General features: G+C 41.7%; 1 long non-coding RNA gene across 1 annotated transcript; it reads right to left on the bottom strand.

Moving 5' to 3' along the window:
• Positions 1-1,773: 1,773 nt before the first annotated feature.
• Positions 1,774-21,533, bottom strand: LOC108529911 (uncharacterized). Its single transcript, XR_001885714.1, has 4 exons — positions 21,454-21,533; positions 21,009-21,369; positions 3,388-3,619; positions 1,774-2,989 (listed from the first exon to the last, which is right to left on the bottom strand). It is a non-coding gene; the product is annotated as an uncharacterized LOC108529911 (long non-coding RNA).
• Positions 21,534-21,747: the final 214 nt, after the last annotated feature.

Genomic DNA, 21,747 nt, shown 5'->3' with positions numbered 1-21,747 from the left:
CATGCGTGTGTGTTTGGGGGAGTTGTGAGAAAAGGCAACCTCTTTTGATTTTCTATCCTGAATTGCAAAGTCTGAGAAGTCGGAGAGTCCCTGTCTACTTTATGCTCTTTGTCTTAGCTTATGACCTAATTTTGCTCTTTAACCTAGAGCTTGGTGCTGACACAGCCTTGGGGGCAGGTTTGAACCTGTTTGAGATCGTTACATTGGCCCAGTCCTTTTTCTACTGACCTCTGTCACATATACATGTGTTGATCGAAGGAAGTAAGAGTGTGAGGGCATCCATGTCCCCAGGACAATGCGTTATTACAGCTGAAAAGTCAAATACTCCTAATTGTAGGACAGGCCAGGAATACTGATGAACGATTGGAGAATCATAGTTGAACTCTGAACTTTTACACTCCAATTTCAGAAAAGAACTCAAGTCTAAACAACTCTTTGAAGAAAAAGGCCATTTGCAGCTGACACCTGAGCTTGCTTCTCTGCTACCTGTCTTCTAAAGGAAGTTTAAAAGACTCTGTTCACAGCTGGGTGTTTCAGAGTCTTCCACCGGACAAGATGGCAGATGTTGTCACTGTGGTGTTTGGCATCTTTGAAGAGAGCTTCTGAAATACAAATCATTTTCTTTATTACCAACCTTAGTTGTGGAGATGGTGGCCCCTGAAATGCTTGCAATCATAGAATCCTAGGACAGCAGAGCTGAAACAAGCCTTAGAGATTGTCTAGGCAGACCCACTGCCTTCCTGGACAGCATGCTCCTTGAGGACATGGCTGTGCCTTCTTCGCTGTCTCTCAGGGTTTAGCATAGTGACTGAAGGGAAAACTGAGGCTTAGAGAGACACAGAACTTGTCCATTAATCAAAGGATAATTCACTGGCAAACAGACCATGAGTAGGTGAATCCAGGGGCCAAAATAAGGAATTACTTTGGAAAACATAAGCTGCAATCAGCTATGTGACTGTGTTTCTGCAAAACAGTTTAGAAGGGAAGAGCTGCAAGAAGCCTCAGGGAATTCTCTGACTTTCTTATTATACAGGTGGGGAAACTGAGGCTAAGTGAGGTAAAATGGCTCCTGTGTAAGATCACACAACTGACCTGTAATAAATAGATCTAGTGCTGAAATCCAGATCTTCTTTTAACTAATGTTTGTGGTATGTTCTATGAAAAAGGCAAACTCTCACACAAGAACAATTGTTTCTTCTCCTGCAGGTTTTATCAGTGAAGAAGATGCCATGAAGGAGTTAGAGCAATGGGTTCCTCTATAGTGGAAAAGGGCAGATAGAGAGAAAGGGAATCCCATACACGACTCCACTGCCATGGGTGTCACTGACTGCCACTTTCCGCTAGAATTCAGTTATTTCTAAGGCTAATTTTCTCCTGGTCCCTATCTCTATGTCTCTGTCTCTCACTCTCTCAAGAATTCTACCTCACTCACTAATAAAAACAAAAACCCCCACTGTCCATTGGAAAGTTAGCCAGGCTGGTGAAGGAGAAATTGACAAAGACCATGTTTCCACTCAAAAGCATATTGCTTCCCCCCTTTTTGCCCAAGTAGATGTGGCCCTCCAGGGCTCCTGTCCTTCAGGTGGGTGGCTCCTTGGAATCTTGAAAACAGCCCAAGGGGTTCTTTAGTGGATGGGCAGAGTGGATGTTGTTGACATTTCTGCAGAACGGAAAGATGGTAGCTGCTGTCAAGATCTGACTTGCTGCTGAGGTCGAGTCCTCAGGAAGAGACTGTGGGGCCTGCATTCTCACTGTGCTGTCTGCAGTCCTGTAGGAATTGGTGAGCAGAAGTACATTGTTATGTTACTGTCTCGAGGCTTTCCACCCCAGGTGCAGTCAGGTTCTTCACGCCTTCAACTGTAGATGTCTTTCATTTTTATGGCTGAAGTTCAAGGGCTTATGTTGTGGCGGGAAAAGATTGAAATCTTGTCAGCGAGATTGAGATCATGCCTCAGCAAAATGACAAACTAATATGTATCATGAACTTTGGGATTTGTTGTAAATAATCAAAATTCCAAATGCAAACTGCAGTATTTCCAGGGCAGTGAATACGTTCTATAGTTTTGTAATGAACACGTTTGGGTATATGAAGTAAATGTGTATTGTGTATAAATACTTTATACCATAATAGCTGAGAGCAAATTCACTGGGGCTGGACATCCTGGGTTTGAATTCTGTTCAAACCACTTGCTAGCTGTTTTACCTTGGTTATTTTCTCAATTTTCCTAAACCTGTTTCTTTATCTGTTAAACATATATAATAACAATACTTATTTCAGTGTTTGTAAGGATTCAATGAGACGATGCTTTTGAAGTGAAGAATACTTCCTAAGCACTCAATATATTTAAATGTGATAATAATAATAATCTGTAAGAAATTAGGGTCAGTTTTTAAATTCTGCAAGTGCTATGTTAAGAAACCAAACAAAGGTTTAGTTTCTGCTGTTACTAAACTTCTTCTCACCATGTAAGTTAATGTAGTTGACAGAACAAGGCCCAATTCATCGGTTTCAGTGCTTGAGGCTTAAGCTTAAGTTTGAGGCTTAAGAATAAGACATGAGAATGATGTGGTTTGGTGAGGGGCAGGCAGGTTTTGTTGAGATTCAATAAAACCGGTTTCCTCCTTTTGAATAGCAGCAGCCAAGAAGAGCCACCAAGACCACCTATGCTGCCAGACACATCACTCCGAGAGGATGTCCAGATGGCAGGAGAATCTAGCCCCAGGATTGGGATGGAGATTGCGGGGAGCGGGTGGTGGTGATGGATGCCATTATTTCCTCCTATGTCCACTTCATCCAAATAGGCTGCTGTCTTTTGATTCAGAGCCTCCTATTCAGCCTGCTAACTGTATTGACCCAAAAGGATGGGTCAGGGCTATTTGCAGATATGCTACCAAAAACTTGGGCAAGGACTCCTGGAATCTTCTATTGACATTCTGTGCCTCAGGGCAGAGGCCTTCAGGTATCTGAATGTAAGCATAGCAGACGTTTCTGTTAAGAAAAAGAAAGCAAGAATGTGTCAAAATTCTGAATTTTCAAATACACAGTTCATTTGGTCTTAACTGGTTTGCCACGAAGTCACTTTAAACCTCTTCTCAAACCCCTTTCTCTAAATTACACTGAAAAGTGATTTCTGTGTAAAGGATAGAGAAAGACCTTTCTAGGAAACAGATTCACTGTACATTTATATCAGAGACGAATCTGAGCTGAGGTTGCTGCCAGGGGATCATTAGGGCAACTTGCGATAAGAACTGGAAAATTATTTACAAATAAGATATTGATCAGAAGAGTGAATGGACACTTTAATATTTTGACCCAGGAAAATGAAAGAAAGCAAACAAACAAAAATCACCAGAAAAGCACTGTAGTGCCTGGAGAACATGTCTTACCGATGGGAGTCCGGACACATGGCTTTGAATTCTCAGTGGGGACTGATCTGCGACAGCTTCTGTTCTCTTCCTGCTTCTACGCAGTGAAAAGAAGGACCAGGATCCAGCAAGAGAACGGGAGGCTGGGTTGACTCCTCCCCATCTAACCTAAGTGTCATCTCTGAAAGCATCCATAGGGAATTGACCCCTATGGCATTCGCTGACTTAGGGCACACAGGGCAGCTAGCGATCTCTGAAAAACAAAGGAAAATTACGACATTTAAGAATATCTCTTTAGGATACTGTCAAAGGTTAAAAGAAATAGAGACCAGGGAACAGAAACAGCTATGTCATGTGGAGGACACAGCACAAAATGAAAATGAGGACCGCCTTGTTCAAAAAGCAGGAAAAAAAGGTCATTAGTGGGACTAAAATGTAAAGCTTTTTCTCTTCTTTCACAGCCTCTCTCTCTCAACTATTCATGCCATTTTAAAATTTGCCATGTTGATTGAAGTAAAGAAAATTAAAATTAAAATGATTATCATGGATTTTAGTGTTTGTCTTTATACCGTGCAATGCCAATTTTAAATGCAAATATCATTTAACTCGAATGCAGAATCACCATAATCACACAATTTCATAACTAACACACCTTGGTATTTTTTTTTTCCTTATTTAACAAAACAGTATGAAAAAGAAAATAAATGCAATCCTGATGCCTGGGAACTGAATTTGATGTTCAGAGCTTGGTCTCAACGTTATTGCAAACTGATCTGGCACAGCTAATCCTCGTTTTCTCCTGCTAGACATAAACAATATCGCAGGATATGGATGCAGACCAGGTCACTGTGCAACCAACAAAGTCCCAGACATCCCCTTCTCTCGTTCACTGACTAACTACTACATGATTATCAGTTCCAGCCTTTTCCTCACTCTAGTCTGGCCTTCCTCTAGATGGGATTGATTGAGATACCCACTCAGAGAATTGCCCTATTTTCTGATGATACCTACTCTAGGGCAAATGTCTGCTTCCTTAGACTCTCCCCCAAATCACCCATTCAAGGCCCTCATCCCATAATAGGTTCTAGCATCCCCTTATGAAGGTGTCCCATGGTTCCCATGGTGTGAGTGCTCCCTCATTGCAATGAGTAGTCAACCCAATTTGTTAAACCACAGGTGTGCTTCTGGAGGGTGGCCAGTGACTGCTGTAATGGGCAGTGTTCTCTGTTCAGTGTCTTGTCTAAAGGATCCAAGGAAAACCAGAGCCGTTGCTGTGGCTCCCAGACAGGGAGAAGTGGGGACTGGGATTCTAAAGCAATATGCTGGGAGCTCAGCATTGCTACAGTTAGACCTGGAGCTTTATAGCGGAGCAAGTTAAGATTCTAAGGTAAAATTTGATTGACAAGGACAATGTGATTTAAGGGTGAATGCTTCAGTTACAACTTAGGGGTGAAGTGAGGAAACCCAGGATGGGTGTGAATGCAAGAGGAGAAACGGTAAATCTGGAGAGGGAGACCATTTCTGCCTCATTGACTCAGAACTGAATGAATCATATTTTCTTTTGGGGGAGATTGTGCCCTGACCTTGCTAGGGTATAAGTCTGGGTCGTCTGTGAGCTGGGGGCCAAGGTCATTGGATGCCTCCATACCTCTGCAACTCACCATATTCCTCTGGCTCCAACTCACAATATTCCTGCAAGAGGAAATTCATCATGAGAAACAAACCTGGCCACCTGACAGGAGTTTGTGTCGCATGGGAGCTGCGGATTTGCAGCCTGCTAAGTCCTGTGCTTCAAGCACAGGAATTAAGCCCCATGATGCAAGTGCATCCAATTTCCATTGGAAAATTGCTTTGCAGAAAGTGGCATGGAGCCTGTTCTCCTTTTGGCCTGTTGATTCCCTCAGCTTTCAGGCCCTGACTTAGGATGACTGCAGAGAGCACTCGGAAGGTAGAGGGAGAGAGGCTTCCAGTAAAACCTCATTCTGTTTTACAATTCAGAGCTGAAATTGAAGCTGAGAGAGAAGAGCAGGGGACAGACTGGGGAAATGGATTTGATTATTGCATTAATCCACAGAACACTTCAAATGAAAACTTTCATAGAGTAATAATTAATTCAGCCTTATCAGTTTGTTATTCTGGGCAGATGATATTTATTTTAACGGGCACTCCTTGGGTGGAGGGCATGAGATTTTACTACTTTTTTTGAAGCACACAAATGCCTTTGGTTGTTTATCCATTGCTGTCTGGTGCTTCCCAAGTTCCTTTATCCCTTCTATGTCATGTAAATTTCAGATGCCTAAGTGGAGAGGGATGTATTCTCTTCTCTGTTCCCATTCAGTCTCTATCCTGCCTCTAAAACCCAGCTTTAAATCTCCGTTGTCTAAGACATTTTAGCTGATTTAGCTATACCTGAGCAGTCACTCCTTTTTGTTCCTAGAAATTGCTTTCATAATTTGTACTATATTTGTTCTGTGTTTTTCAATGTGTTTTCTTTCTCTGAATCTATTCTTTTTTAAAAAATGGTGGGTTTTTTTGTGGCATTTATTGCTGGATTTTAAAGTATCTGAGGTTAAAGATGGTGTCTTTCATTGGTCATTGCAATGTTCTTCCAGCTCCTGCAACCATATCTCCTACCTCTCATTCTTGCGGACTGAGGTAGACTAACCACAGCCTGAGGGCCAAATATGGCCCGCCACCTGTTTTTATAAATAAAGTTGTATTGGAACAAAGTCACGCTCATTAGTTTCTGTGTTGTTTCAGGCTGCTTTTTTTGCTACAATGGCTGAGTAACAGCTATGATCATCTGACCCACAAAGCCTGAAATTTACTCTCTGGCTCTTTATAGGAAAAAACGTTGTGAGCTCTAGTGCGGATTTACGCCCCTAGTCTTCTATACTTACCACAGCATTAGAATGAAGAGAGAACATTAGGATGTCAGAGGGGAAGGATTACCCATGTTGAGCGGGCATGGTTTTGTGGGAGTTTTTTATTGAGCAATTTATGTATCTATTTATTTCAATCGTTTTGGGGGAACAGGTGGTGTTTAGTTACATGAATAAGTTATTTAGTGGTTATTTCTGAGATTTTGGTGTGCCTATCACCTGAGCAGCGTACATTGTACCCAATATGTAGTCTTTTATCCCTCACCCCCTCCCACCCTATCCCCTGAGGCCCCAAAGTCCACTGTATCATTCTTATGCCTTTGCATCCTCATAGCTTAGTCCCCACTTATGAATGAGAACATACCTTCCATTCCTGAGTTACTTCACTTAGAATAATGGTCTCCAATTCCATCCAGGTTGCTACAAGTGCATTATTTTGTTCTGTTTTATGGGTGAGTAGTATTCCATGGTGTGTCTGTATGTGTATATATGTGTATATGTGTATATATGTATATGTATGTATATATATGTATGTATATGTATATATATGTATATGTATATACACACACATATATATAATGTTCTCTTTACTCATTGATTGATGGGCATTTGGGCTGGTTTCAAATTTTTGCAGTTGTGAATTGTGCTGCTACAAACATGTGTGTGCAAGTATCTTTTTTGTATAATGACTTCTTTTTCTCTGGGTAGATACCCAGTAGTGGGATTGCTGAATTGAATGATAGTTCTACTTTTAGTTTTTAAAGAAATCTCCACACTATTTTCCACAGTGGTTGTACTAGTTTACGTTTGCACCAGCAGTGTAAAAGTGTTCCCTTTTCTCCGCATCCACACCAACATCTATTATTATTATTATCTTTTGGACATTCTTGCAGGAGTAAAGTGGTAACACATTGTGGTTTTGATTTGCATTTTCCTAATAATCTGTGATGTGGAGCATATTTTTCATATATTTGTATGTCTTCTTTTGAGAATTGTCTATTCACATCCTTAGCCCACTTTTTGATGGGATTGTTTGTTTTTGTCTTGCTGATTTATTTGAGTTCTTTGTAGCTTCTAGTTATTAATCTTTTGTTGGATGCACAGTTTGCAGAGATTTTCTCCACCTCTGTGGGTTGTCTGTTTACTCTGCTGATTTCTTTTGCTGTGCAGAAGCTTTTTAGTTAATTAAGTCCAATCTATTTATCTTAGTATTTGTTTCATTTGCTTTTGGGTTTTGGATCATGAAGTCTTTGCCTAAGCCAGTGTCTAGAAGGTTATTTCCGATGTTATCTTCTAGAATCGTTATGGTTTCAGGTCTCAGATTTAGGTCTTTGAACAAGCTTGAGTTGAATTTTATATGAGTTGAGAGATGAGGATCCAGTTTTATTCTTCCATGTGTGGCTTGCCAATTATTCCAGCACCATTTGTTGAATAGGGTGTCCTTTCCCCCACTTTATGTTTTTGTTTGCTTTGTTATGGATCAGTTGTCTATAAGTATTTGGCTTTATTTCTGGGTTCTCTATTCTGTTCCATTGGCCTATGTGCCTATTTTTATACCAGTACCATGCTGTTTCGGTGACTATGGCCTTATACTGTAGTTTGTAATCAGGTAATGTGATGCCTCCAGATTTGTTCTTTTTGCTTAGTCTTGCTTTGGCTATTCGGGCTCTTTTTTGGTTCTATATGAATTTTAGGATTGTTTTTTCCACTTTTGTGAAGAATGATGGGGTATTTTGATGTGAATTGCGTTGAATAATAGATTGCTCTTGGCAATATGTTCATTTTCACAATATTGATTCTATCCATACATGTTCATGGGATGTGTTTCCATTTGTTTGTGTCAGGTATGACTTCTTTCACCAGTGTTTTGCAGTTTTCTTTGTAGAGGTCTTTCACTTCCTTGGTTAGGTATATTCCTGAGTTTGTGTGTGTGTGTGTGTGTGTGTGTGTGTTTTCACAGCTATTGTGAAAGGGGTTGCAATAGCTGTGCTACTGATTTGTGTACATTAATTTTGTATCCTGAAACTTTGCTGAATTCATTTACCAGTTTTAGATGCTTTGGGATGAGTTTTTAGGGTTTCCTTGGTATACGATCATATCATCAGTGAACAGCAACAGTTTGACTTCCTCTTTGCCAATTTGGATGCCCTTTATTTCTTTCTCTTGGAGCAGACATGGGTTTGCATCCTGCCTGGCTTTGTCACTCCCTGGATAATTTTCGGAATCCTTTAGAATTTTAAATTTCCTCATTTTAAAAATGGGAACAATAATATTAACTTAGCAGAGCTGTTAAGATCATTACCTGAAATACGCTGTTAAAAGTTCACAGCATAGTGTTGAATGGATTAAATAATCACAATAAAATAAATGCCATAATCATAATGGCAAGGACAGTCATCATTACCAAACTGTAGCCACTGTGTCAAAGAAACCCTAACACAGAATGTGTTTCATTATTACCCCGCAGCCCCAAAGAAAGGGGAAAATGTTGGTATTGGGGAATTCTCTATGAAAAAATATTCCCGGGGCCTCCTGACCCTCCTTCCTTCACTTCTCTTCGGAATCCTCATCTTCACCAATGCCAGCAGGCATTGTCTGCCATTCTTAGGCACTCAGATACCATATTTATACGCAGTAAAGATCCCTGGCAGCTGTCTGATCTCACATTCTTTAGTTTGGTTCTGTAGCCGTAATGAATGCCATTTGCGGTTTCTTTGTTGCACTCATCTTTTCCTGCAGAATGGTAGTTGGAGAAGTGCCTGCTTTCACTTCCATTTCTGACCCAGGAAAGTCAAAGTAGGCATGTGTGTTTTCCACATCGACTGGATTTTGTGTGTTTGTTTTGTATTTTTTTAAATCCTTTTGTGAATATTCACTGTCAAATGAAGGCAGATATTGGAATTAGGCTCAACAAGTCAGGTAAAAAGTGTTAGTTTTCTTGAGTTTAGCAATTGGTCTGCCATCTCGTTCTTGAATTCTATGGAGAATCCAACGGAAATAAAGCATGGGATCAAAGTGGCACAGGAAAACCCTATGGGTTTTTAGGTTGTTAAACTGTTAAAGGGGGGCAGCATAGAATAGTGCAAGGGACAGATGTTGACTCCTGTGCCCACCTGGTTCTGCTGGTGGTGAGTGGCTTCTTGCAGAGCTCTGGGAAATATCCTGAGGGTACTTCTGAGGATATTAGTTGCAATGAGTCAGGGGTCAAATAATGATGCCCTCCATGGTTGCCAAAGCGGAGGGAGGGGGTGAATCTTTTCCTAAATTGGGGAACTCTTGTTTCCTTCTAACTGTAAGACTTCAGTGTTTTCCAACACAGGTACTATGTCCTAGCCCTTATTACACACCCACAGGGTCTAAAGCAACCTTATGCAAAATACGTTTTCAGCAAAATATTTAATAATCAGATTCATTATAGTGAGATCCCTGTATTTATCTATAACTATGTGAAATTAAAATTTAAAAAGCCTAGAAAACATATTTATTTTCTACCTTAGTGTGATTATGAGAGGATAATAAATACTTGAGAAGAGTTTTGAGGATTTCAGAGGAAAAAAATGCATCATATACTTTAAGCTGTTATTCCTGCCACTCCAGAGTGTGTAGTTTGCAGTAGCCTCAGATCCCTGTGGTTTGGTTTCTTGTTTGTACACTTTGTTTCTTGTTTGTACACTTTTTTCAGTATCTTGCTGTATTTCTTCCTCTTTCTCTGCCACATTCTATAACTTCACCTTCACATCCACGTCACAAGTCACTTTTGACTAGAGATTGATATGTTTAATTTTATGATGCACCTCTGTTCTGAGAGGTGCAGGGAAACAAGTCTGCAGCCACTTTTACAGTCTAGACATTACACTGTTTTTTTTTTCCCCTCAGGGGAAGCACTTAAATCTGCCAAATTATAATTATTGTAAATATTATTTCATGCCTGTAAGAGTAGATTGTAAACTTGTGGATGTCAGGGGCCATGCCTTTGTATTCTCTCGATTAGCAAGCACAGTGTAGAGTAATCCACTATCAATAAATATTGGTTGAATGATGTTAAGGACTGAATTGTGTCCCCCGTGTGTCCCCCCGTCAAACACATGTGGAAGCACTGCTCCCCATTGTGCCTATATTCAGAGAAATGGACTTTAGGAAGGTAACTAAGGTTAAATGAAGTCATAACGATGTGTAATCTGATAGGATTAGTGTCCCAGAGACAGAGACACAATATCTCTGTCTCTCTCCACACACACAGAGGAGGTCATATAAAGACACAATGAGAAAGTGGCCTTCTACAAACCAAGGAAAGAGGCCTCATCAGAAACCAACCCTTCTGCCAACTTGATCTTGGACTTTCCAGCCTCCAGAACTGTGAGAAAATAAATGCCTGTTGCTTAAGCCACCCAGTGTGTGGTATTTGTTATAGCAGCTTAAGGAGACTAATGCAGTTGGTTTACTAATTAACTGATAAGTAAATATTTTAGGTTTATTTTATTGTGGATAAAGTTATTCTAAATGCAATGGTAGGTTAAGTTGGTATTTTCTAAAAAAGCCATGAAGCCCCAAAGGTTATAAAATTTGACAGATTTGGCCACATTTCATATATAGCAAAAGATAAATAATATTATTTCAAAACTTGGAACTTTTTTGGAAGTTTTTAAATTCTGGGAAAAAAAGATAATCTAATAGAAAGCTGGAGATAGAACATAAACAAGGAATTAACAAAAATTAAAATACAAATGACTTATACGCTTGTGAAAAGATGTTAATTTTCATGAATAGACACAACTAATGTAAGACAATATATGTGTTTTAACAGACTTTTAGTAACAGTTTTAATTTATAGGACAATTGAGAAGATACTGTAGTTCTCACACTTCTCATGCCCAGGCTGCTCTGTGATTAACATATGACATCAGACTAGTGGACTGATATTGATGCTCCATTACCTTAGTCTGCTCAGGCTGCTATAATAAAATACTATGCCCTCAGTGTCTTATACACAGCAACTATTTATTTTTCACAGCTCTAGAGGCTGGGGTCCAGGGGAATGGCTGTGACAATTCAATGTCTGCTGAGGGTTCACTTCCTTAGTCACAGATGGAGCCACCTTGCTGCATCCTCACATGATGAAAGGGGCAGGGAAGCTCAATGGAGTCACTTTTGTAAGGGCATTAATTCCATTTATGAGTGTACTAGTCTGTTTTCATGCTGTTGATAAAGACATGCCCAAGACTGGGTAATTTGTAAGGAAAAAGAAATTTAATGCACTCACAATTCCACATGGCTGGGGAGGCCTCACAATCATGGCGGAAGGTGAAAGGTACCTCTTACATGGTGGCAGACAAGAGAGAACTTGTGCAGGGAAACTGCTCCTTATAAAACCATCAGATCTCATGAAACTTATTCACTATCATGAGAACAGCATGAGAAAGACTCACCCCGCTGATTCACTTACTTCCCTCAGGTTCCATCCCATGACATGCGGGAACTGTGGGAGCTACATACAATTCAAGATGAGGTTTGAGAGGGACACAACCGAACCATATAAATGAGGGCTCTGCCCCCATGACCTAACCACATCCCAGAGGCCCCACCTCCTAACACCATCCACTTGGGGGTGAGAATATCAACATATTAATTTGAGGGGAACACAGACATTCAGACTCTAGCAATAATTTATTAATTTCAGTCTATTGTGTATTTAGAGTATGTATTTCTATGATTCATGAACTTCAAAAAAATGGCAATCTCCAATGACAGCAGAATAGGAACGGTTATATATAGTTGGTTATATGGTTATTCATTGATACAACTTCCTTGGAGAGCAATTTGACAGAATCTATGAAAACATAAGCATGCGTGTCTTTAACACAGCAATTCCACTTGTAGGGATTTTTCTTACAACCATACCGTCCAGGTGCACAAAGACATTCTTATAGGAGTGGTCTCTTTGGCAACATTTATAACAACATCAACAAAAACCATAAGCCACCTAAATGTCCTTCATACCACATGCACACAGAGGAAGGTGTGTTTCTTAAAATCTGTGTAGATCTTGTTTGTATGGAGACCTATATATGACACATAAATGTGTTTTTAGATTTCTGTATAGTAACATAGACATTCACAACCTGTTAAGTGAGGAAAGCAAGTGAAGCAAGTTGCTAAACAAGTACGTTTCTTCTTTCTTTCTTTCTCTCTCTCCCCTTCCTTCCTTCCTTCCTTCCTTCCTTCCTTCCTTCCTTCCTTCCTTCCTTCCTTCCTTCCTTTCTTTTTTTCTTAAAAGAGTCTTGCTCTGTGGCCCAGGCTGGAGTGCAGTGTTGCCATCTTGGCTCACTGCAACCTCTGCCTCCTGGGTTCAAGTGATTCTCATGCCTTAGCCTCTCAAGTAGTTGGGATTAAAGATGTGCGCCACCAGGCCCAGCTAATTTTTGTATTTTTTTTTTTTTCAGTAGAACCGGGGTTTTGTCATGTTGGCCAGGCTGATCTTGAACTCTTGGCCTCAAGTGATCCACCTGCCTTGACCTCCTAAAATGCTGGGATTACAGGCATGAGCCACCGCACCTTGCCTGACAAAGGTACTTCATGTGGGTTGGACAAAGTTACCTATGTGGGTGTAGATGTAGGTGTTGCTGTAAGGTGACCTATTTCTTCCTTACTATGCAACAGCACCCAAACCATGGGGCTCATGAGGATAATGAGGTTGGGGCAAGCAGTCTAACCTTGCATCAGGGACACATTAAAAACAAAGACAGGAACATAGTACAAAGGGCAGCACAGTTTTACATATAGTACGTGGGTAAGAGACACATAAATACTGCAATACATAAGCACTCTTTCTTGGAAAAGCCTTGAAGTTTGCCTGTGGAAGGATTGTAGCTCCTGCCTTACTATGAGACCGTGAAGGGGGTTATGTGAGATGGAGGGAAGGATGGACGCCTGGTGTGGACAGGTGTGGCCCAGACATGGTGCGCTGAGGTAGCCAGCTGTCCTTTGAGGTGGTGGTGGGTGCATTTTGCGGATTCCTAGGCTGTTCTGTGCAGCTGCGTTTGGCTAGTGCTTTTCGGATGAAGTCACACATAAGAAAACAGCACATTCATGTTACATTTAGATTATTCCCTTAATATCTCAATCCCATTAGAACAAATTTGCATTTTCAAAACCAAGTATAGTAGAATGGGCTGTGTTTCAATACGGTTCTGTATACCTGGGGCAGGGGCAAGTCTGACTCCAAAATCTGTGAATGTTGACTCCATCCATCCATGCACTTCTCTCTATCTCCTGATACTTGGGGTGTGCTGTGACCGTAATCCGAAGCTGGCAGGTTTATAGGTCTCCCTCTAGCAGCCAGGTCGTTTCAGCGAGGATTCACCACAATACAGGGCCAGGTGCCCAAGGAATGCAGTCACTGTGGTTGGGCAAGGTAGGATGGATAGGGCACGGGCAGGGCAGGAGTGCTTCTGCTGGGGGTGCTTTGCACAGGGAGCGTCTAAACCCCTGGATCAGTTCCCACCTGGCTGTAGGGGAAGCTGTCGGGATCCTTTCTTGGACCTGTTCTGATAGATCTACTTGGGGCACTGCCCTGATATGCATTATAGGGGCTTTTGAGTGTTCACCAAAGCCTTATGACTTAGTGACAAATGCACGCCCCAGGGCTGCAGAAAGCAAGTGATTGGTTATAACAGTGGTTGCAGATTTTCATAGCCAAGGCAAGGTAAATGCTTCAACCCAAAGGTCATCACATCATCCAAGAAGAAACACACACTGTGAATGTTGCAGAAGATTCTCCAGCCCCCAAATCAAAGGATTGTTTAAAGGTTTAAAACCCCAAGCCAGTCATCCGGCCCTCAGTACCAGCGTTAGAGTCTCCCATCAGGGGCCGCCTGCCCCTTCCCCTCAGGGTTTCATCCTTTTCTTCCTGGACTAGGGCAACTTATTAAGTGGGCTGCTTACGTCCACTTTGTCTCCCTAAAGTTCATTCTCAGCAGGAGCAGCCAGTGTGAGCTCCTAAAAACAGGAGTCTAACTGTGTGAATTCTCTCTAGCAGTTTCCTGTTGTTCTGGAATTACACCCCAAGTGACTCCTGAATGGGGTCTCCCAGGCACCAAACGGTCTGGACACTGATTCCTTCCATTGTTATCTCTTGTTACCTTGTTCCCTTCCCCACTGAGCTTCCAGGCACACGGATGGCTCTTCTGATGCTTGAGTACCACACACTTTCCCCACCTTTGCCTGAGTCCTCCCCTGGGTGCCCTTCCTGAGTCCTTTGCTGGCTGAGCTGCCATCCATAATAACTTAAATCACACCTCTTCTGAGAGGCCCTCTGGGACCACCACCCTCTATCAAGAATGGCATTCTTCCTTATCGTCTGTCTCCACCCTCCTTGCCAGATGGGGTCAGTGCTGCCGCCTTCTCTGGGGACTGGCTCGGTCCCAGGAGCAGAGGCAGATCCAAGAGCATCCAACATGCTGGCAGATGAAACGAGAGACAAAAGAGACAGAGGGTGGCGGGCACAGGGCCTTCTCATTCACAGCAGATGCTGATGTTTTCTGAGAGCAGCCAAAACATTACACAGATACCTTTTTCTCTTTGAATGCAAAATCATGCTGAATTTGGGAGATGCTGACCCACAGAACCTAAATATAGCTTCTTGACACAATTGATTTGCGATGGTAACTTGCTGTGATAAATAATTGAAAACAATGTACCTCAACCTGCTTTGATGGAAGTCATCATCTTAGGGAAGCCTAAATATTTCTACAACTGTTAATACTGATTTTTTTCTTAGACTGGGGAAATTTTATTTGAATATTGTGTTTATCTTAGTGCAGTAAACATGAATTGATAAATTATTGTTTTCAGATGTGCTGCTTTTCTAATAATAGTAAACATAATGAACATTTATTGAGGACTTACTTCAGACTCAGTGCTTAGTGCTGCATGAATTATCTCTTTAACCCTCACAGTTACTCAATGAGGTAAAAAGTACTCTTTTTTTCTCATATTTCAGTGGGGAAACTGAGACCAAGAAAGAGAAAGTAACTTACTCAGCTTGTTTCGAGGCTTGTTAATAGCATGGGAGATTTCAGTCCTAGAAAATTGGATTCTGACTCCTCAGTGCTTAATTCCTATTGGGATTGAAATAAGCATAGGTAGCACTCCTCCCTTCAATTAAGCTTGAAAAGTGTAGGAGTGCTACCTATGCTTATTTCAATCCCAATTCAAGGTAACTCTGACTTTTTATCTGGATTTCTGGATTTTTTTTCCATGAAATACAAACTGCTTTGAAATGTGCTAATCATATACAAAACATCCTTATTGGCTCATAAGTCAGCTTTTTCTCTTGGTCTAACTCATGCATCATTTTATTAATAATTATTATAAAAGTAATGAGAATCTTGATAAAAGTGTCTCACCTCTAGGAAATTTAGCAATTTCTTACCTTACCTTCCAGAAATACATGATTTCTTTATACACTTATACATTGATGAACATATAAACACACACTGAAAATAAAACACAGACTTCTATGACAGATCGTGTTCTACAACTTGTCTTTCTCATTAAAAACATACACATAACCTTTGACTCATCAATTAAACATATGCAGATATATATGCAAAAAGTCCATTGTCCAATTCATTGACTCAAAGAGCAAAAGACTTGAAACCACCCAAATGTTCAACTGCAGATCAGTCTAATTAATTGTGATACACATAAAATGGATTATCAAGCAGCAAAGTGTATGCACTAAAATAGAAAGATCCCTTTTGTTGTTTCTTATCCTTTATTTAAATTTGCTAAGTCAGGTCATGGAAAATATATATGTCTCCTACCATTATGTCTTGCCAAAAAAGACTTGCCTAACACCTATAACTTTGAGGGTTACTGCTAGAAATTTTGTCTCTCAAGCAACAATTCAGAACATTTCCTTTGCAAACCACAAAACAAACACCTCTCCAGGTGCCCATAATGTGCAAAGGACTTATTTTCTATGCTCTTCTATGGAGAGGAAAGAAAGGAGGCAATGATAGGAAGATATTTTCTTGTTCCATCCTCAGTTCCTTTTCCAGGGCCTTTCCTGCTATCCCAGAACATAAACTAAAAATACAATGAAACAGAATACAACAATAAAGACGCCCAAACAAAATCAGCTCTAAAAAGCTTCCTGAATTATTCAGCAAGTGAGTATCTACTCAAAGTTTTAAGGGGGCTGTCTGATTTCATTTCTATAAACTTGGTACATAAGGGAGATTTTAAGAGTGTGATACTATTCTTGCAGTCTCCTTAGCAGAACAGGCTGACTTTTAGCCTTGATGGCTCCTTTATCACCTCCCCATCCCAGGACTGTGGCTGCTTCCTCTGCCTGTTCTCTGACGTATCTTACACCTTTGTCCTGAAGTGCCACCTCTGGCCACAGCACAGCAATTGTCGATTCAGATATTACAGATGAAAGGGAGAAGCGTTTGATAACACTTGTGGTTTATTATTTAAATTGATCTCCCTTAAACTGTTATTCTCTTTCATGTATTAATAACACTGGAGTCAGGACTATATTTACAATACTTCAAAGCTGTTTCAAGGTAGACCACCAGGCACTGGCCAATCAGCAGGATCCTGGAAGCTCCCACATGCAGTGGGTGTTAACCCTTTAGTTGCTGGATGGTGGAAAGTTCTGGAAGGTCCAGAGGATGATAGTTGGGATCATCCTATCAGGTGACCAGGGTACCTGTGAGTGGGACCATGGGGTTGGGAAGTGTTTTAATACTGTAACCGCCATCACAGCTGTACTGATAGGTAGTCTTGATGATGCAATGGGTAAAAAGAACACGTCCAGAAATGAACATTGCCAATAATTGGAGAATTCAAAATATTAATTTCAGTAAACCTTTGTTGCATGGCAGACCTTGTGCTGAACATAGAATTATCGCAATGACTAAGACCCACACCATCCCAGCTATCTTGAAACTTGTGAGCTAGATAGGAAGACAACGTTATCCTGAAAAGGAGGATTTTATTTCACTAGGAATACCTAACCTGAAAACATGAAAGTTCAAAGAAGATTTTTTATTTATTATTTAGAGATGGGGGTCTGGGCTCAAGCGATCCCCTCCAGCCTCCTGAGTTGCTGGGACTGCAGGTGTGCACCGCCACACCTGGATGAGTTTTAAAACAATTATTTTGTTGAGATGGGGGTCTCATTACGTGGCCCAGGCTGGTCTCGGAACTCCTGGCCTCATGATATCCCCCTCATCTTGGCTTCCGTGGGATTACAGGTATGAGCCACCACACTTGGCCCTGAAGAGGAAGTTTTTAATTGCAAGGTGTGATATGAAAAGGCCAGCTGTTACTTGTAGCAATTAAAGAAATAAACCTCCTTCAGAGAAATGGCTATTAATCACAAGGAAACATTTTTTTTATGGTGTGAATATGATTAGGACCTGGCATAGACCTTACGGGAAGTCTCTAAAAATGAGGCAGTTACCCCCATATCTAGGGCAGATGGGCATGTTCAACTCCAGGCAGCGGGGAGTCCCTGTCACCAACCTGTCTGCAAGACGCCCACAGGTTCCTGTGATTCTGTTCACTCTGTCCTGTAGGAGGAACATAGCTGGTCATTTTTGTGTAATGCAAGCATGGTCTTGGAGGAATTTTTATCAAAACCATGGGCAAAACTGAATACTTCTTTTCTAAAAACAGATTCAGTGACTGCAGATGAGTTCAATCGCAGGATTCTCTCAACCGGACTCTGTAGGGCCTTGCTCTGAATTCTGGGCTCTTAAGCAACAATGATGACTCTTGGCAGCTTTTCCAGGCTCGGGTGTGGAACTTCCTTGATCTTGTGTGGAATGGTTATTGACTATAGATAGCGTCTGTCTATTGAAGAAACAGGCCATGTTGCAGAGAAAGTATCAGGCCATCTTCCTCCTTGTATCTGTTCCCCGTGTACCATTTTGTGAAAACTGCTTGTATTGTGGAAACAAACCCATTTTGGCTCCTTTTGGCTCTGTGCAGACAGTCCGTGGAAAAGCCAAGTTGAATCCCACTCTACCTTATGAATCATTCTCCCATCTGCCAGCTGAATCCTGGCTGCGGCCACTTTGTTTTAGGAGAAGGAGGTGCAGAGTGAAAAGGAAACATGTTGATTCTCCCAGCTCAGGCCATTTGTAGTATAATTAGAAACATAATGTTTTGACTTGAAAGCTGATCACATCTGATATGGGTGTCAGCAAAACAGAATAAATATTTTTTATCTTTTTGGTGTAATTTAATAGAATAAGAGCTTTGGTGGGGATGACACCACTCCAAGTGCTGTTAATATGGAATTGCTTCCCTGCTCCCTGGCTCCTTTAAAAAACGTAGATGTGAAATCAGCATAGACACGTCTACAGTCGAATAGTAAAGAGGAATTAAAAAACATGCTTCATATCTGGGTCACTTAAGTAAATATAAGACACTGTTGGATATTCCGGTGTCTCATAGATAAGAAGAGGATACAGAATGCAGCTTGAGTATGATCCTCGGAATGATATACATTTGGGGACTTTATTATTTCAGAAACCTGTACTCTTCTTCCCACAAAAAAACACTGATTTTAATCAAAACATGGCATGTGTGATCGTTTAAAACTTTATGGTGGCTTCTTTTAGCCTCGCAGTACTTGGATTTTATGAGAACAACAGTAAATATGAGAATTCAGGGCTCTGATGGACGGGCAGAAGATAAAGACCTTAAACTCACTGCAGTCTGTGTGATAGAGCTGATGGTGCCATGTGACCTTGACCTTGCTATGCCCATCCTCGCAGTCCTCGCATAACAGGGATCTGCACATAGTCTGTTTGCAAAAAGTATTTGTTGAGTGAATGAATGTGTGAGCAAACAAGGTGAAAATGAATAAGCCTTGGCACCTGGGAGATCTGGGCTTTGTAGGTTTGTTTGGTGGTGGTTTCTTATGATCTCAAGATTCAAAGATCCAAGTGTTTCAGATGAGAAACGCTAAGGGAGCTGTTAGTTTTCTGTTCTGCACAATAGAGGATCATCATTGTGGCAGCGTCCAGCAACATGATGTCCGAGCACGCGGTTCCCCAGGGTGGTCTTCGGCAGGGCTGAGCTGGGCTCCTTCTTCAGGCCTCCAGTTGGATCAAGACGGCAACCAGGCACGGCTCTCCTCTGGAGGTGTGCGGTCCTCCTCCCAGCTTATGTGGTTGCAGCAGGATTCAGTTCCCTGTGGCTGTGAGACTGAGGTCCCTGTCTCCCTGCTGGCTGTCAACCTGGGGCTGCCCTGAGCTCCCATCCGCCGCCCACATCCCTTCCCACGGAGCTCCATTAACTAACAGTGATGCTTGGAGTCCTTTTCACCATAAAAGGTTCATGTGATCATATCGGGTCCATCTATCTGATCATCTTCAGTCAGTTGACTTGGGACTTTAATTTCATCTGCAAAACCCTTTCACAGTGGTAGTAGAGTAGCCTTTGATTAAACAACCAGGGCAAGGAGAGGTTCCCTTTTAGAATTCTGCCTGTCAGTAGGGACCGTTAGTAAGCCATGCAGGATGGGAATGCAGTAGTTGTAGGGACTGCAGTGACCTGTCAGAAGTCTGCTGAAGAGCCTTCAAATTGAAAAGCATGTTGACCACCATGCCAGCTGCAGAGCTCAGGTCTATGGGCTGGTTCTGCTGCAGGCTTTAGGCTTGGCACTCCTGGTCTCGGTGAGTCCTTCCATTGCTAGTGGAGTTAATCTGTTGCTTTGAGATGATTTGTCAATGCCACACTGCTGAGGGGGTCTCATCTTGCCAGAATCCAGGCCTTCGGGCTTGTGGGTCTGGGGTATTTTCACAGTGCTTGAGTTGATTAAAAATTGTTTCATTGTGTGACCTTCTTCATTGCTTTGTATTCTCATCCCATATTTATATTAATACTGGACATGGTGACTGCAATGCCCCAGGCTAGCTCCTCCTTTGAGTACAAATGAGATTCCACCTAGGTTAAGATTAAAATCCTGCTGCTCTGATCTTCCACGGCTCCACTGGTAGGAAATTCAGCAGAGTTTCACGTTCCTCTCCCCAGATCTTCTGAGAATTCTCAGGGGTGTTCTCTTGTGTCCATGCCTGACTCAGTCCTGGACATTTTCATCACTTGCTAGAGGAGAAGGAGCTCAGGTGTGAACTCCAAGGACAGAGTCACCCCCAGTGGCCTCTCTGCTTCCTGTCCCTGCATGGATACTCATGGTGCCATGGAAGGGGTGGCTCAGCAGCTGCTTTGAGGACAAGGAGTGGGAAACAGCACTGAGAAGCCACAGTCTTTCTCCCAAGTCTGTTCATAGATGAGATACCAAGAAGGGCAGCATGTGGCCCTTTCATTTTCTTGCTCTACTCTTCCTTGGAGATTTTACCTACTGCCTTGATTTCAACTACAACCAAAGACTACACATCTTTGCTATCTGAGTATCCAGGAAAAAAAATCTTTTTTAGAACTGAAGCTTTATATCTTCAGGTTTTTACTGGAAATTGCCATGGACTTATTTTCACTGCTGAACTCAGCATGTCAAGACTGACTTCATCAATCTCTCCAGACTGGCTCAGTCTCTTGGTGTTCCCATTTTTTCAACAAGCTTCACATTTCCCCCAGTAATTCTAGTATACAACCTGGGATATAATTCTGACTCTTTTTTTTTTTTTGTTAAACCAACCAGTTGCTGTGTTAGTTTGCTCGGGTTACTGGAGCAAAATACCACAGACAAGGTGATTTATGAATGAAAATATCTCAACTCACAGTTCTGAAAACCAGAAGTCCTAGATCCGGAGTTGGCAGAGTTGGCTCCTTTGGAGGCTGTGGAGGAGAATCTGTCCTGGAAATCTTTGGTATACTTTGGCTTGTGGAAGCATCACTCCAACCTCTACCTTCACCATGACTGTTGCTGGAAGGTTCCCGATGTATACTTACAGTAAATTATTCCTCTGGACTGAGGTCCAGCTTGGCTGCCCTGTGGCTGGTGTTGGCGGTTATGACTGTTAGAACTGCTTTGGCTCAGATCCCAAAGGCTCCAGGGATAGGATTGTTTAGAAGACACAGTGATGACATCTCTGTTTGGGTAAAATGATCCCAGAGCCACACATCCACTATCCCAGCATTCCTAAAACCAAAAGCACTTGGATAGTATCATAATAGTGACGTCCACGCCCCCAGGCCTCAGCTGCCCCCAAACACTGGTGCTTACAGAGGTCGAAGTGACTGTTGGTCCTGACTATGTCTGGCACAATCCCACGGGACTTTATTCTGGTCAGAGTTCAGCAAGCCACGCCAGAAAAATCCCAGAATGCTTGGCCTTAACTGTGAAGTTGATGGGACGCAGATCTGTTTTCCTTTCCCCGCTGTTCTTAGCAATTGTCCAATCTCAGCAGGTTGTCTGATTCCAGTCAAGGGTCACAAGACAGAAAAGATATTTGTGATCTCATAGGCATAGTTCAGTGGCACAAAGATATTAAAATTAAAAATTAAAAAAAAAAAAACG

This window comes from Rhinopithecus bieti, unplaced genomic scaffold (genome assembly GCF_001698545.2).
Source record: "Rhinopithecus bieti isolate Rb0 unplaced genomic scaffold, ASM169854v2 scaffold_6933, whole genome shotgun sequence".
In the NCBI taxonomy this organism is placed as follows: Eukaryota; Metazoa; Chordata; class Mammalia; order Primates; family Cercopithecidae; genus Rhinopithecus; species Rhinopithecus bieti.
Note: the sequence above shows the minus strand (reverse complement) of the source record. Positions and strands in the feature narration are given on the sequence as shown.